Source organism: Hippopotamus amphibius, chromosome 1 (genome assembly GCF_030028045.1).
Source record: "Hippopotamus amphibius kiboko isolate mHipAmp2 chromosome 1, mHipAmp2.hap2, whole genome shotgun sequence".
NCBI lineage: Eukaryota > Metazoa > Chordata > Mammalia > Artiodactyla > Hippopotamidae > Hippopotamus > Hippopotamus amphibius.
Window position 1 is genome coordinate 221611770 of NC_080186.1, and position 17508 is coordinate 221629277.

A 17508-nucleotide genomic window follows, 5' to 3' on the forward strand; every position below is an offset into this window, starting at 1 on the left:
CCCCCAGTCTCCTTCACTAGCCTGGGGGCCAGGGAAAGACTGCGCCTCCAGTCCTCTCCTCACAGAGGTGAGCAGCGCTCCGAGAACAGGAAAGCCTGTCTCAGGTGTGTTAGAGAGGGGCACTGTGTTCAGTGGGTATCCCAGCGCTATTTCCTCCTGGGCCTGCTATGGAAGGCCTCACTGCCACCCCCAACTGGATTTAGTTTTGGGCAGGTGACTCAACAGGCAGAGGACATTGCACCCTCATGCTCTGACTTGGAGCCCCCAGAGCTTGGTGTGGGTTCCATGATCGTGCCCTGAGTTGCAGGGCACAGCTATAGTCAAGTTCCTCAAGCTTCAGTTTCTATCATCTGTCCTTCTATCTACCAAGTGCAAGACTGAGGCAGTTCCTCATCCCTTCATCCTTCCCTCCATGTCTCCATCCTTCCCTCCATGTCTCCATCCTTCCCTCCATATCTCCATCCATCCAGTATTTACTGGGCATTTGCACTGTGCCCGGCACTGTGGAAGATGCTGAAGGTCCATGGATGAGGAGGACACAGCACTGCTGTGAAGCATCTCAGGGTTAGTGAATGTGACTGGCAATGAGCAAATGTCGGTTGGTTAGTGGAATGTCATCTGGTGAGACGAGAATAATCACAGTTAGGCACAGGATATGTTGAGATTCTGAATTTTACAGCAGTCACCCTGGGTAGAGGAGGTGGAGAAGGCATACCTCTAAGGATTTTCCTGAGTTTAATTGATGCCCTGGGACAGTTGGCTCACCTCAAGGACTATCTGCTTTTAGAGGGACCCAGGGAGGAACTGGGAGGGTGGGGCTTGGCAGCATCTCCTGGGTGGAGGGCTACTGTTGTCACCCCTCTTCCCACCCTAAAGAGAAGGTTGGGGAGTAGCAGCAGGGAGTTGTTCTCCTGTGTCTCGTTACCCCATGCTGCCCTTTCAGGGCAGCAGCCTGGAGACCCATCCATCCTATTTTATTACTTTGGAAGGAGAGACGCCACAAGTGTGGGGATGATGGTGGAGGATGCTTTCAGGGTTATATTTAGAGATCAACTCCTACATTCAAACGGAATCCTAAGAAGGCTTTCAGGTGGGCGGAGCAGTTGCTCGGCTGGGCAATCTTCCTTTGGATGCTGGAAACAACTACCTAAGCCTTGGTCGAGGGGGATCTTTGGTTTATCAGCAGGAGGAAACCTGAGAAGGTATACTTTGTGAGCTTAAATAAGCCCGCAGCCTCCACTCCAGCTGGAGAAGATTAAAATTTGTGGCCCCTTGGCATTTTCTGAGGAAATAGAATATTTTTTTTCTCCCCAAAAGACAGGTCTCTAGTTTTGTTATGAGGCAGTAAGATTTGAAAATAAAGATAGACCTAAAATTCATTTTGATTGAAGGCAGACTTGGTTTGATGTCTGTTTACAATGAACTTAGATACTTTTGCTTCATTATTCAGTGTAGTATGTTTGCATGGGGGGTGGGGTTCTGAAAATAAATTACTTGCTCGAAGATATGACTAAGATACCACTTATTTATTTATTTATTTATTTTTAAAATTTTATTTATTTATTTATTACTTTTTTTGGGGGGAGGTACACCAAGTTCAAGCATCTGTTTTTATACACATATCCCCGTATTCCCTCCCTCCATCAACTCCCCCCCCACCCTCCCTCGAGTCCCCCCCACCCTCCCCGTCCCAGTCCTCTAAGGCATCTTCCATCCTCGAGTTGAACTCCCTTTGTTATACAACAACTTCCCACTGGCTATCTATTTTACAGTTGGTAGTATATATATGTCTGTGCTACTCTCTTGCTTCGTCTCAGCTTCCCCTTCACCCCCCGCCCCCTCCCAAACCTCGAGTTCTCCAGTCCATTCTCTGCATCTGCATCCTTGTTCTTGTCACTGAGTTCATCAGTACCATTTTTAGATTCCGTATATGTGAGTTAGCATACAATATTTGTCTTTCTCTTTCTGACTTACTTCACTCTGTATGACAGACTCTAGGTCTATCCACCTCATGACATATAGCTCCATCTCATCCCTTTTTATAGCTGAGTAATATTCCATTGTATATATATATGCCACATCTTCTTTATCCATTCATTTGTTGATGGGCATTTAGGTTGCTTCCATGTCCTCCTGGCTATTGTAAATAGTGCTGCAATAAACATTACGGTACATGTTTCTTTTGGGATTATGGTTTTCTCTGGGTATATGCCCAGTAGTGGGATTACTGGATCATATGGTAGTTCTATTTGTAGTTTTTTAAGGAACCTCCAAACTGTTTTCCATAGTGGCTGTACCAACTTACAGTGCCACCAACAGTGCAGGAGAGTTCACTTTTCTCCACACCTTCTCCAACATTTGTTGTTTCCAGACTTTGTGATGATGGCCATTCTGACCAGTGTGAGGTGATACCTCACTGTGGCTTTGACTTGCATTTCTCTGATGATTAGTGCTGTTGAGCATCTTTTCATGTGTTTGTTGGCCATCTGTATGTCTTCTTTGGAGAAATATCTATTTAGGTCTTCCGCCCATTTGTGGATTGGGTTATTTGCTTTTTTGGTATTAAGCTTCATGAGCTGCTTGTATATTTTGGAGGTTAATCCTTTGTCCATTGTTTTATAGGCAACTATTTTTTCCCATTCTGAGGGTTGCCTTCATGTCTTGTTTATGGGTTCTTTCGCTGTGCAAAAGCTTTTAAGTTTCATGAGGTCCCATTCATTTATTCTTGATTTTATTTCCATGATTCTAGGAGGTGGGTCAAAAAGGATCTTGCTTTGATGGATGTCATAGAGTGTTCTGCCTATGTTTTCCTGTAGGAGTTTTATAGTGTCTGGCCTTACATGTAGGTCTTTAATCCATTTGGAGTTTATTTTTGTGGATGGTGTTAGGAAGTGTTCTCATTTCATTCTTTTACATGTTGCTGTCCAATTTTCCCAGCACCACTTATTGAAGAGGCTGTCTTTTTTCCATTGTATATTCGTGCCTCCTTTGTCAAAGATAAGGTGCCCATATGTGTTTGGGCTTACTTCTGAGTTCTCTATTCTATTCCATTGATCTTCCTTTCTATTTTTGTGCCAGTACCATACTGTCTTGATCACTATGGCCTTGTAGTATAGTTTGAAGTCAGGAAGCCTGATTCCACCAACTCCATTTTTCCTTCTCAAGATTGCTTTGGCTATTCGGGGTCTTTTGTGTTTCCATACAAATCATAAGATTTCTTGCTCTAGTTCTGTGAAAAATGCCATTGGCAATTTGATCGGGATTGCATTGAATCTGTAAATTGCTTTGGGTAGTACAGACATTTTCACTATGTTGATTCTTCCCATCCAGGAACATGGTATGTCCCTCCATCTGTTTGTGTTATAAGATACCACTTCTTATCATGGTTTGGGCTAGTTGCATTTCTCATGAGGATAGAAATATGAAATGAGGATGGATATGAGATGAGAGGCAAAGAAAGATGAAAGCCTGCACTTCCATTTTCCTTTGCAAAGAGCTCCAGAATAACCCAAGTCCCTTTCCCCTTCTATCTGTTGCCCGGGACCATCTTCCTCTTTGGCCTACACACTCTCAGCTCATACAGCCCCACTGCCCACCCTGTCAGTAACATCTTTGTTGATCAGCACCATGCAAAAAAGTTGAATAACATGTTATTCATGTGCAGCGCTCTTCTGGTCCTTAGCAGATATTCTCCAGGAGAATGTACAGAGAGGGAAATGCTTCCTCAGATCCACCAACTCATTTAGTTAATAGCTCAGTCAGGGATCTTGCAGCCCAATACTCCTTCCTTGAAGTCATCCTTGGGAGAGTTTCTGATTACTGTACCCTAAAAGCGATTTTGCTGTCCACATAAGAGCCCCTAATATACTCTCCATTCCATTAAGCTGAATTTGGACAATAGATGTCAAGAACCAAAGATGAGGGCTTCCCTGGTGGCTCAGTGGTTAAGAGTCTGCCTGCCATTGCAGGGTACATGGGTTCGATCCCTGAGTTGGGAAGATCCCACATGCTGCGGAGCAACTAAGCCTGAGCACCACAACTACTGAGTCCACGTGCCACAGTTACTGAACCCGTATGCCTAGAGCCCATGCTCCACCACAAGAGAAGCCACCGCCATGAGAAGCCTGCGCACCGCAATGATTAGCCCCCGTTCTCCACAACTAGAGAAAGCCCATGCACAGCAACGAAGACCAAATGCAGCCAAAAATAAATAAATAATAAATGATAAAATAAATCTTAAAAAAAACACAAAAAACCAAAGATGATATAAAAGCCAAATGTTTCTGGCACATGGCTGGCTACAAATACCTTGCCTCTCCCCACGTCTCTACTTCCTGTTTCCCTTCCCATCAGTTTGTCAGAATTCATCTGCTATTCCTTGATGGAGCTAACACTGCCACATTGAATTATTTATTCATTAAGCAAACATTTAATCCAATGCTACCTATGTATGGGATACAAAGAAGGCGGACGTGGTTCTGTTTTCCAAAAGCCTCCAGTCTAGCGGGAATACAGATGTACAGAACTGGTCTACAGGGCCTGGTGTGGATGTACGTATTGTGTGACAACTTGGAGTAAAGCCAGTATGAGTTGCCCAGGGAGCTGGGGAAGTTTCTCAGTGGAAATGACCATGAGGATTGAGGGATGATTAGGGATTTTCTAGGCAGGATTTGGGATTTTCTAGATACGCATGGAGACAGCATTCTAGCAGAAGAAACAGCATGTATGAAGCCTCAGTGCCGTGAAGGAGAAGGTAATTTCTGGGACTGGTGCATAACCCCATGTGGCGTGAGCCTAATTTCCCTGGGGCTCATGGGATTTGCCCCCTTGGCCCGAGAAGAGCCCCATAGGCTTATTTAGGAAGATCTATTTGCCCCCATGGGTGACGGGAAGCTGTTGAGGAATTTCAAAGAGGAATTTCAAAGAGGAATGACAGGAGCAGAATTTGATGTGACCTTGACAATAGGGTATAGACTGATGAAAGGAGAACTGACATCCTCCTATGGCTCTTTAGTGGATGCGATAGTGTGTCCCCTGATCCTAGACACTTGTCCCCCCAGCTGTCGGGAGTATTGCCTGCTGATGTCTCACAACTGAGCCCCTCCCAGAAAACTGGCTGAAGAGAGCTGCTTGCCCAAGACCTGAGGGCATATAAAGACTTTTTTTTTTAAATAATCTTTATTGGAGTATAATTGCTTTACAGTATTATGTCAGTTTCTGCTGTACAACAAAGCAAAAGAGCCACATGTATACATATATCCCCATATCCCCTCCCTCTTGAGCCTCCCTCCCAACGTCCGTATCCCACCCCTTTAAGTCTTCACAAAGCATCAAGCTGGTCTCCCTGTGCTCTGTAGTAGCTTCCCACTAGCCATCTATTTTACATTTGGTAGTGTGTATATGTTAATGCTACTCTCTCACTACGTCCCAGCTTCCCCTCCCCCGGTGTCCCCAAGTCCGTTCTCTACGTCTGCATCTCTCATATAAAGGTTTAGCTCCAGTCTGGGGCAATTCTGAAGGGCCATCCCAGCTCTGGAGTGTCCTGTGGGATCTTCTGACACCCTTGTTGTGACTGCATCACAGCTCAACTCATCCTTTTGCCTAGTTTCGCTTCCTTTACTCCCTCGCTGGTGCGTTCCCAAGAGCCCGACCCCAGTAAGCCACCTACGGACAAATCTCCATCTCGGAGTTTGATTTGTGGGGATCTCAACCTCACAGCACTCTTTCCGAGTCTGCAGAGTTGGTGGCCTGCTGCTCCTTTCTGGGGTCACCCTTACTCCTTCAAGTCTTCATGGCAAAGGAACAGTGGTTGGGACTCACACACACCCTGTTTTGCAAGCTTTCTGATTCTTACTGGGCGCCAAAATCTTTCTCCAAGTACTTTTGAAGACAGTGGGGGAAAGCAGAGATGACCCTTCCCCGGCCAGCCCTTCCCTCCAGTGGGAGGGAAGAACATATTTAGGTTCTTCCCACATAAAAAGGGGAGCATTTGCTGCAGTGACCAATTGGATCTCTGGTTTTATGGGATTCTACTGGGAAATTATGACATGGTTTATTTCCTCAGCGTCTGTCCCTGTTCTTTACCAATTCAAAGAGAATCTCTAACTTCACATTTACAAAAGGTCATAGAACTTAGAATTTAAGAAATAGGTAATGAACACATAGAGCACAAGTTCATAAAGAAAAACATTTTTAAATATTTTTAGAATAAGTAATAAATGCATATAGCAAAATATCCAAAAGGTACAAAAGGGTGAAATGTAAGTATGCTACTTTTTCCTTCCCCTAATCCTTTCAATACTTCCCTTTCTCCCCATCGCTATCCCCTACCCCAAACAACCACTGAGACTAGTTTCTTAGCACTTTGTAGACAAAGGATTTCTCTCTTCCATCCTTTCTGGTGAATTGATCTCCATTGACAAGACTTCAATGTGTAAAGGCTGGGAGCCAGGTGTGTTGTATAATTAAACTATTCTGTTTCTCAGGCTGTAGCTAATTTATAGATTTTCTGTGTCAGAGAGGTCATTAATAGATGCTTATGTTGTGAAGCCTTTCCTAATTTCCCTCAGGAGATCTTTACCCACCTTAAGAGGCTAAGCCTTTGTATTTACATCTTAAGACATACTTTCCTTTTTAATGTTAAGCATAGCTTTCATTTTTTAATTACAAAATCATATTTCATATCAGGAAATGTAGATAAGCCATCCTATACCACCACCATCCATAGATAAACACCTATACTTTGCTGTATATATGTCTAGAAATTTCTCTTTGAGTATATATATTTTTATACATAAACTTTTTTTATATAAATTTATTTGTTTATTTTATTGGCTGCTTTGGGCCTTCATTACTGCACACAGGCTTTCTCTAGTTGATGCGAGCAGGGGCTACTCTTCATTGTGGTGCATGGGCTACTCTTCATTGTGGTGCATGGGCTCCTCATTGTAGTGGCTTCTCTTCTTGCTAAGCATGGGCTCTAGGTGCGTGGGTTCAATAGTTGTGGCACATGGGCTTGATAGTTATGGCTCATGAGCTCTAGAGCACAGGCTCAGTAGTTGTGACGCACGGGCTTAGCTGCTCCGCGGCATGTGGGATCTTCCTGGAGCAGGGCTCGAACTTGTGTCCCCTGCATTGGCAGGCGGATTCTTAACCACTGCGCCACCTAGGAAGTCCCTTATACATAATCTTTTAAAAAATGATATCATACTATAATAAAAGTTTTTCAACTTATTCTACCCTAGTCTATGCTGAATATCTTTCCATTTCAATAAATCATCTCAACATTTATATTCGTTAGAGCAGCCTGGCTGCTGTTGTAAGTAGACCCCATCACGCAGTGGATGCACACAGTCGAAGTTTAGGTCTTGCTCTTGTACCAGCTGAACATGAACAGGCCATGGGGGCAGCTTTCCTCCAAGGGAGCAGCCAGGAACTCGGGCTGTCTGAGGCTCTGCCACCTTCAACACTTGACTTCTAGTGTTTGGTGATCTTGCCATTCCCGCCAGCCAGGAGGAAAGAGCATGCAGGATGTCACAGGTGCAGCACTGGAAATGGTGCATTTCATTTCCACCCACTTTTTATTGACCAGGGCTCAGGCACACGGCCAGACCTAACAGTAGAGGAAGTTGGGAAGTGTGACTAGCTGTGTATCCAGGAATAAGAGGAGGAATCTGGGCAAAAGGCTGGCAGTCTCTGTCACATATTTATTAATATAGCTTGTGTGTGGTCTTGCCTATGCCTGAAAAGCTGAATCCATGTTGGACTCATTCCCCACAACATTTTTTTTTAAAAATGTCTTTTTAACCTTTATTTATTTTTATTTATTATTTTTGGCCATACTGGGCGGCATGTGGGATCTTAGTTCCCTGACCAGGAATCGAACCCATGCCCCCTGCACTAGGAGCCCAGGGTCTTAATCACTGGACCAGCAGGAAAGTCCACCCACAACACTTTTTACAATAATTGGCCCATAGCTATCACTGCTCTGTAGATATTTGCTGAATGAATGGGTGGAGTCTATCTAATTCTATTGTCTAGGATTAGCCAGAATCTATTCCTTTTGTTAAGGCATAAATAAGAGACATGTCTCAGATCATGAAGGAAATGTGGAGTAGAAACTTGGCATCTGAGAAGAAAACACTTGTTTGAAGAAAATGCAGGGTCCTTAGCCTGGGCTGGGAATACAGGTGAAGGAAATATAGACTTCCCAGAAGCTAAGAAGGAGTCTGAACAGAAATAGTCTGGACTTGCATTGTAAGGGAATCTGCACGATTTCTTCCCAATGCTGGAGAAGGCAGATCTCTCTATAGCCTTTTTGGGTCTGAACTGTAATCCTTGATGTTTGTGTAGTCTGTATCTTCATGACGTGTACATTTATAGAAAAGAGATTTTTTTTGTTTGTTTGTTTGTTTGGTGGTGTAGTTCCCGAGAAGACAGGTCTGAAGGTGCTGTGTTGAGGGCTCACTCTGAGAAATAGGAAGGGTGCTGCAGTGAAGCAAATGCCACAGGCCCCCAGGGGACTGGCAGTGGGACTCTGGGGTGGCACCCAGAGATCAAGTGGTGAGGACAGCTGGTATCCTAGCATTGCTGGAAGAGGGCAGGATCAGGACCTTCACTGATAAAACAAATGTCCGTTTTCCTACGCACTAGGTGATGTGGACAGGGATTCTGGGCAGCAGGTGGGGGCAGGAGAGGCTAAGCCAATTCTCCATGTGCTTTCTGCCCAGGAGAGCCTGGAAGGTCTGTACTGTTTTGTTCCCCTACTGCCAACCCCCTAAGCATAGCGACTGATGCCAAGGCAGCTGGCGAAGGTGGCTGAAGCCAGGCGCAGAATTCCCTCCTCACTCCAAGGCTGGGTTTTACTGTAATGTCAGGAGCCAGTGAGCTTGGTCCTAAGCTCCCCATTCTGACTCGTTCAGCCCTGCTCTCCATCTTTATTTTGGGATATCATTAGGGAATAGTTGATTTCTCACTGTGCAATCTGATCCCCCCAACGTACTTGCTCTTGGAAATTACCTACAGATTTGGGGCTTGCTTTCCTCTTCTCTGTAAGAGGGTAGCAGGAAGAATGCCCCCCATGGATTTTTATGGTCAGTGGCTGTCCCTTATGGGGCCGAGCGCCCACTGGCTCTCTTCCACAGTTGGCCCGGTTGCGGAGTGGACTGAGGGCTTTTGGGCATTCTGAACACTTTTTTTTTTCTTTTTCAGGATTGGGCACGACCAACTGGGACACACAGGGTACTGGAGTAAGGAGGAGGAGTACTGCTCAGCCCCTCCCCCCACTGTGCCTTCGGAAGCTGGTGGCCGGCCAGCCAACATTTCCAGGCAGCCACACGTTCTTCAAGGCTTGTGAATCCACCTTCTTGCCTCCTGCAAAGGGAAAGGGCTGATTGGGCCAGGTAATTTTACTATTGGATAGAAGTTCTGGTCATTTAATATTTTACAACTTTCATGAAAATCAGCTTCATGTGTTGAAGGCTACTTGCTTTTTCAGTGGAATTTTTAAATGGTGCAGCAGTTACTTTGGCTGCAATAAAAGCTTGGAATGAGTAAAGTCAAGAGTGTATGTAGTTTCCTTTCAGTATCCCGAGTGGCACATGTAGTTATTAAGATTTAAAGCATTTTGGCCTTTAGATCGTAAAATTCCTAGAGCTAAGGGGGAGAGGGTAGAGATGAAGGGATGAAGGAAAGGAAGGGGAAGGGGAAGAGAATGTTTGTAAATGTCCTTAGCTGATAAATAAAGTTATTTTATAGGCACTTGTCCATCTGAAAGCTCAGAGCTCTTTGTGGGATCATACCATCAATCCTCACACTGTCCCCTCTAGGAGATAAGAAGCAAATGGCAACAGATATGAAATATGAAAGAAGAGGTGCCGAAGAGGAGCTATCAGTTGTTTGCTACAATGTCACTAGGAAGTTTCTACAGTGTGGAGCCAGGCATCCCAACCTCTGTTAGAATGCTTAGACAGCTCACATGGCCATGCCCTGGGCTAAGGAAAGGATGAAGGCCGCCATCTTGCTTTATGATCCATTGGGGGTGAGGGGAGGGCACTATTAAAGAACGTGAAAAATCATTTAGGGTGGCAGTAGAAGCCGTGCTCTTGGGCTGGTCCAAATGATAGGTTTAACTGCCTCCATTTTAATTGTGAAGTCATTTGTTTGAATGTGGCTACCATTTGAGAGCCGCAAAAAGCAACGGAGAGCACAAAAGTATTTACCATAAAAAAATTCAGTGGAAAAGAAATGTAGCACGGTGGGCTGGGGAAGGGACTGTCACAACAGATCTTCTAACCCCTCCTGCAGCACTTATTCCCCACCCGATGAATCTCATTCGTTGGTATATAAGGGGGAAATTGTAATTTAGTCATGGTTGAATGTATCCCATTTCCTTTTGGTATTTAGAGACTTTTTTTTCATAATTATGCTTTGGTGACGAGGGAGGTATTGGGATTCTCTGGGGTTTGGGAAGATCTTTGCTTTATCCTGAAAGCACCTGTCTAGTCCCTCTGTGCAATGGTTTCTAATCCTGCCTAGGATGGAGAGATACAAAATGGGCTTCTAATTTCATGGTTGAAGTGAGAAGAGATAATATCAGCTCAGTTCCCTGCATAAAAATTATTTCTAATACAAATCTTCTAGAAGTTTGCCTTTGTGGCTGCAACATGGTCAGGAGGATAAGCCTGTGTATGTGTGTGTATAGTTTTCACTCATATATATTTATAAATAGATCATGGGGAGAAATTCTTAAATAACCCAAGAATTAGGCAGGGTGGTCTATGTTATCAACGTGAGTGTGCAAGCTGATTCCTTCTAAGCGTTTTGTAGCACCCCTTGTGATAGAATCATGGCAAGTGACAGGTGTATCAGCCCTTGATGGGAGCAATATTCCAGGCACCCCTAGCAGCAGTTATTTCAAGACGATCATCCCTGTATAGGCTCTGCACATTGATCTTTGGTGTTTGCTGTGCTCTAACCTCAAAGGAGCCGAGAGAGGAGAGGGTTAAGGAAAATAAATGGGGTCCGACGTGAACATCTTTCCTCCTTTTCAGCTTTTTAGAAGATAAATGTTTCAGATTTCAATCTGTGGTTCCCAGCAGCTCTTCGGGAACACTGCAGTCGGCCCACAAAAACTGCTACTGCTGAGCCAACCCTAGATAATGCCTCTCAGCAGGGATGACATAATGTGCTAAAAGAAGACTATGATGTAATGCCCATCTCAGAAATCAGAGCCAATTTCCGTTACAAAGCCTTGGAGTGTAGCAGGAGGTAATGAGCTAGCATAAATTGTGCAGCTCGGAAATTCTAGGTCTGATATTCCGATCTGCATGTTTAAAGGCAAAAAAGAAAGAAAGAAAGAAAGAAAATAGAATTCCTAGATCTGCTGCGTTTAAGAGCATCGGCTCAGCAAGAAGCTCTGCCCCCTTCCAATTTGGACAGACTGGTGCCCCAGGCTGCCCAGATCACCTTGGCCCGTGGGGGAGATAGTTGTCTGGGTCCATCATCTGTAGCAAGGTGGTGATGTAATGTGTAAGGCTAAATTTGTTTCTGCAGATGATGCTTGAGAAGAGGGTAGTGTTTGAAGGAGATCGTGCCTTCCCTGGCATGTGGGGGTAACTAGGCTGGAAATGCCTAGGAGGAAGTCGGAGGAGGGGGTAAGGAGCATTGAAGACAGTCAGAATCACCTTGAAAACTGTGTTAGGTGCAACCTGCCCTGGTTTGGAGAAGTACACGTGTGGGGTACCTGAAGCTCTTAGATAACCGATCTCTGCAGCCTCACCTTAATTCATGATGCATCCCGACCTCCTGGGGTGTAGCCTGTCTGGCAACCAGGGTCCAGCTCTTTGTTGTGTTTCATACAAATGTTGAAAACAGCCGTAAATTCATCGAAGCAATGACCTAGAGTCTCAGAGAATATGGAAAGTACGATCTTTGATTTAAACGGCGTTCTACCCCATTCCTGCTACAGTTTTCTCTTTTGATTCATTCTTTCCTCCATCTTATTTTTAATGGCTCTGAGTGCTTGCCTGAGGAACACATGTCTATTTTGTTTGCCTTCCGTGGTTTCTGTTGCTTATTCCTCACTGGGGGGGCTTGATCCTGTAACCCTCCCTGCACACCAGCAACTCCCTCTGGGTGGAATGGCAGTAGTTTTTTGTCCCTTCTTGCAGCAAATCAGGCGATCAGCACCACAGACCTGGGTGGTGGCAGCATCGGCAGAGAATTGCCGGCTTCACAAACTGAAGGCTGTGTCTTTAAATAGGGAATGGACATCGGGAGCAGATGAAATTTTTCTGGTATAAGAAAATGAGAGAAATAAAACAGAAAACATAACATACAGGCTAGAGAAGAATTGCTCCTGTGATGTGTCAACTGAAATGGGCGTTGCTTTCTAGACCTTTCTGTGAAGTGCCAGAAAGTCTTTTAAGTGTACTCTTCCCTGTTGAAAGGTGAGTCAACATCTCAGCCACAGGTGGTCATTTGCAGACCGATCACAGGTCAGCTATTAATACTATCGATGATAATTTTTATCCAGTGTTTTTAGTGTACAGCAGGTGCTGTCCTAAACTCTTTGCATGAATTGTCTTATTTAATTCTTATCAGAACCCACCCTGTGGGGTAAGTACATTTAGTATCACCACATCCATTTTACAAAGGGGGAAACTGAGGCTCAGAAGGTTTAAATGTCTCACTGGGTTCCCAGCTAGTACGTGGCCAGCTGGTGCTGGCATCGCTCTTATCCTAGGACTCTGCAGGTGACGTGCTTAGCCAGTGTGGAGCAGTCGTGTACAGATGACCCCAGGTTTAGGTAGAGATGGGTCTTGTCTTCAAGGCGAGCTATCCCACAGGGCAAATGAATGTCTTACATTAGTATTTGCACAAAGCAAAGGATTGTTGTCTTGTCTTTTTGTGACTGCATCACTCGGCCCAGTGCTGGGTATGTACCAAGTGCTCACTAAATGTTTGCTAAGGTGGGTGGGGGTGGGGGGCAGGCAGAAGAAAGAGTGTGTGAACAAATAAAATCCAAATCAGATAAAGAGCGCTCTGAAAATGACAAGGAGTCAGGTTGCTTCTAGTTTATCAGTGAAGACTGCGTGAAAAAGATGGACTACGATGTGTCTGCATTAGCAACTAAGTAAGATGAAAGGGCTCTTGTTATTTGTCCCCAAATCCTTTAGCATCTGACTAGGTGATTGAGTTTGCTCAGTGGATAAAATGGTAGAAAAATGTTATGTGCAGATTGCATTTTTATTAATAGAGGCCTCTCCATAGGCCAGTTCTTACCCATTCAATAATGTCAATTTTTTGAAGGAATTGCTGATATAAAATGAAAGGGGACAGGAGCATAGTTTGACTACAGGAAGGACATGGTAAAGCAGAATGATTGATTTGGATAATCTCCTTTACATTCAACAGCCATGGGTCCACCACTATACAGTTATTGTATTTACAGAACAGAAAGGAGATTATGAGACCTTCTCTCTCTTCTTTAGTCTGAGATATGTGATATCTGATGTCTGTTTGTTTATTCTGATCTTTCTAACCCATAGAAAGACATAGAAGGGACAATACAATTTTTAAAAAGTCTCACAAATATCCTTAATCTACAACAAGCATAACCATTCAATCAACAAACATCAGGCAATGGCAAGATCATCTCAGTGGTAGGTTCAAAATCTCATGTTTTCAAGTATCTATTTGTCATGGAGGAATTTTGGTTTCATCACAGAAACCCTAGGAAGTGCTCCTTCGACCTTCACACCAAATTATTCCTGTCCTGTCTGCATCCTTAATGCCTAGTGAATCTGCCTCCTTTCCGTTCTCACAGCAAGTGCTCCTTACCTCTCATTTAGATCCTCATAAGAAGCTGATCCATCCTCCAGTGTCTTTCACTCCAGTTCATTACGGCCCAAGTAATCTGTCTAAAGGCCAGTCCTCTGAAAAATTTTCAGTGTCTGTCTACCACCTAGAAAATTTAGACCAACTTTTCTAGCTCATTCTTTTAGATACTCTGCAGTTTGGCTTCCACCAGAACTTTCCAGCTATATATCCCTTCATTTACCTATTCTACGCTTTAGCCAAACTGGCCTACTTGTCTCCCAAGCAAATATTTTATTCTCGTGCCTTTGTGCAATTTCCTTTTTTTTCCCAGGAAGCCCATTCCTCAATGTCCTCTTACTGTTTAAGTCTCTTCTATCCTTCAAGCCCCAGCTCAAAATGCCACATCTTTGATGAAGAGTTCTTGGCTCCTGCCTTCTGGAAATGACTTACTCTATCTCTGGGATCCCATAATATTCAGGTTGAATCTCTCGGGATCCTATCTGATTCCTCCCTGTGTTGTAATTGTTAGCGTGAAATGTCACAGTCTTAGGAGTTTGCAACCAGGAGGAATATTTTTCTTCTCTTTAAATCCCTAGAGGCAAGAGTATGTCTCCTTCATATTCATGTCCCATGGAGTGTGCCTCAGATTCTTATCACGTGGCAGATGTTCAGTAGATGACTGTCAAATGAATGAAACGAGCATTTAAAATCCACAGTTGCAATGTTAACCATTGAGACACATATAGTCCCAAAGCTGGAAAATGGGGTTCACCCAGATATATTTGTCTCTGCCTCTTTTTGTCCCTTAGATATGGGTGACCAAGGATATTCAGTAAGACTTGCTGCTATCTGACTTATCTGCCAAAGAGAAAATAAAAATAGTTGGGAAGAAAAGGGTGATGACAAGGAGATGACAGGAAGCTGCTGACTAATTGACTTTCTTTTTCTCATCAAAATTTTTCACCCTTTACTTGTCTCTTTACGATCCCTCTCGTCTTCCTCCTGTTCACACTTTCTGACTCATGGTAAGGACCATGAGTGATCGATAAAGATTAGAAAGATAATATTAGATTTCTTGCTCCGTGGAAATTTCCTGGTTCCGCTGAATTATTATATCCATCGAGGTAATTGAAGTCTTGCTTTCCCATTCTATAAAATGAAAGGGTGGTAATGGATCAGCCCTGAGTTCCCTTACAGCATAAGAATTTGTTGAAATCTAGTAAGCAACAGTATTAGACATTTCCCCCCTCACTCAGGCTGTTGAGTTCTTGAGTAGAACATTGACGTCTTCTTTGCTATAGATAGTTTTATGGAGGATGTTAAACCTTGAGTGGGTGAAAAGGATTTGAGCTGACTGGTACCCAAAATCCATAGGGCTAAAGAAATTCCCTTTAACCAATAAGAGGGTATTGAAATTCCCCTGTAAAATTTGGCAAAGTCAAGAAAAGGGTGGATATTACTGTGAGGAGACTTCTGTGAACCAGAGGGGTAGCTGATTGTAACTTCTTTTTCTGGAAGCTGGTGTAGGCACACGCATCCCTGAATCCAAGAAAAAAGAAGACTTTTTTGTCTCTGCTCAAGCACCTGTTAAAAGACCGGTCACTGAGCCTCTATCTGTGAATAGCTATGACGAAGCTCCACCTCTGACATCCTTAAAGCATTTCCTTTGACTAAAGATCACAGCCCCAGCCTATTCAGGTTGACTTGAATCCAGCTACTTCCTGCCCAAACCAAAATAACTATCAGCCGAGCCAAAGGATGAGGCAGTTTGAACGCATCAGCAGAAAACACGATAAGGAGCTGAGGGTCCTCAAGATGCTGTTGGGTCCACTGAAGGTTCCCAGGGTCTCCTGCCCATGTTGGGTAAGTAGGGAGGGGCGAAGAGACCTCGGGAGATGCATGTGAATCTCAGGCAGTTCCCCGTGACTACCTATGGACCCCCTCCTTCCAGGAATGAACTCACCAACTGGCTTCAAAAGGAACTCAGCCCACGCCTGCCATTGACCACAGTCTTGTCACCGACACCTTATGATCAACTGAATCAAAAGCTTCCGACAGGTCTAAAATTAGCCTGGCTAAACATATCATTAAGGAGTTAGGGAGGAGTGTGAATGACCTTTCTTCAGCCCTGGTCTCCCAGATCCAGTCAGCTGTGGGGCCTCACTGGAGTGCTAAATTGAGCTTTTAGGTTCTTGAAATAAATGACCCTTTAGATTGATTTTTTTAATTGCCTGCAGGTGCATATTTTTAGAAAGTTTGCAAGCATTCTGTTCATCTATTTTGAATCATTTGACTGTAAAAATGTGGCATTTTCACACTTTGGGATATTCAAGTCCCCTATTCCTTTTTTTAAAGTCTCTAATATTTTTATAAACCTTTAAAATTAGTTTATTTAAAGGCCAAATTTGATTTCCTCACAGTTTCTGAGGTAGGAATGTAACTTTACCAGCTTTGAGGGAAAAGAAAATCATGGTAGTTCATCCTAAAGAACTTATAAATATGTGGAGATACTATTCTCAGCATTATATTTCTGGTAGGGACTTAAATACCCATGGAGAAGAGTGGCAAAGGCAGGGTCTGTGTTTTTACTCCTTTACACAAACCTTTAATGGTAAATTAAAGAAAAAGATTCATCCTCTTTAGCCTTGTCCTCAAGGACACCCTTAGCCTCCATTTCTTTCCAAGTTCCAGGCGAGAAAGACCCAGGGGATGAAACTGAAGATGACATCGTGCCATTTCTGAACTCTTGCTTGACTTGAGCCAGACTGTTTCAATTTCTTTACTTTCCAGCCCAATTATTTTGAAATTTCATTTCTCTTCTCACTAAGCCAGCATGTCCCAAAGTCTGTTTCCTAGAACATCGGGTCTGTAGGATGTTAATAGATGTGACTTGGAGAAAGAATTTTGAGTTAAACAGATTTCTTTACTGCTGGGCTTCTTTCTCAGATTCCCTGGTGTGTGATGTGAATCTCTGAGAAGGGAATGTGGTATGTAGTATTTCTCATGCTTATGTGACTTAGATGAACTTATTCTTCCCCCCCCCGCCTCTCTCTCATTCTCTTTGTCTAGTTATTAGACCAGGTATCTAGAAGACTGACGTTTTCAGAAGCACAATCTGTAATTTCAACATGGTATCTGTTTTTCAGCTGCCTGGGCAGTGATGATCTAGAGTGGCTGCTGGTATGCCCCAGCTCTCTCCCCATTGGGTGGTAGCCCTGGACCATCACTTGTCTTCTCTAAACCTCCATTTGTTTATGTACAAAATGAGAGGGTGGGGCCAGAGGATCCTTTGGGCCATTATAGTACCCCCTCCCCAAGTTCCTGCCAGGTGGACAGTGACAGGGCTTGGCCACCCAGCCCCTCACCCACAGCTGGTTGGACTAGAGGTGGAGTAGTGTCACCTGTTCAGGTGTGAGTGATGTACTTTTGGCTTATTCCATTTGAGATATCGGCAAAGAGTCATTAGCGGTCAGAGAGCAAACCTAAGACATTTTAGGCTAAAGGAAATCCTTTAACAAAGGGCAGGCATCTGAAAATAGGAGCTTGGCTAGAACGTGGGTCCTCAGCCATGATTTTAATATAGGCCTTATAGCCTAGCTAAGCTTGTTTTCCTGATTTTTAATTAAAGTGTATCTGTGCTAATGCTGTAATTATAAACAGGCTCTGTTAAGTCAAGGAGCGTTTGCC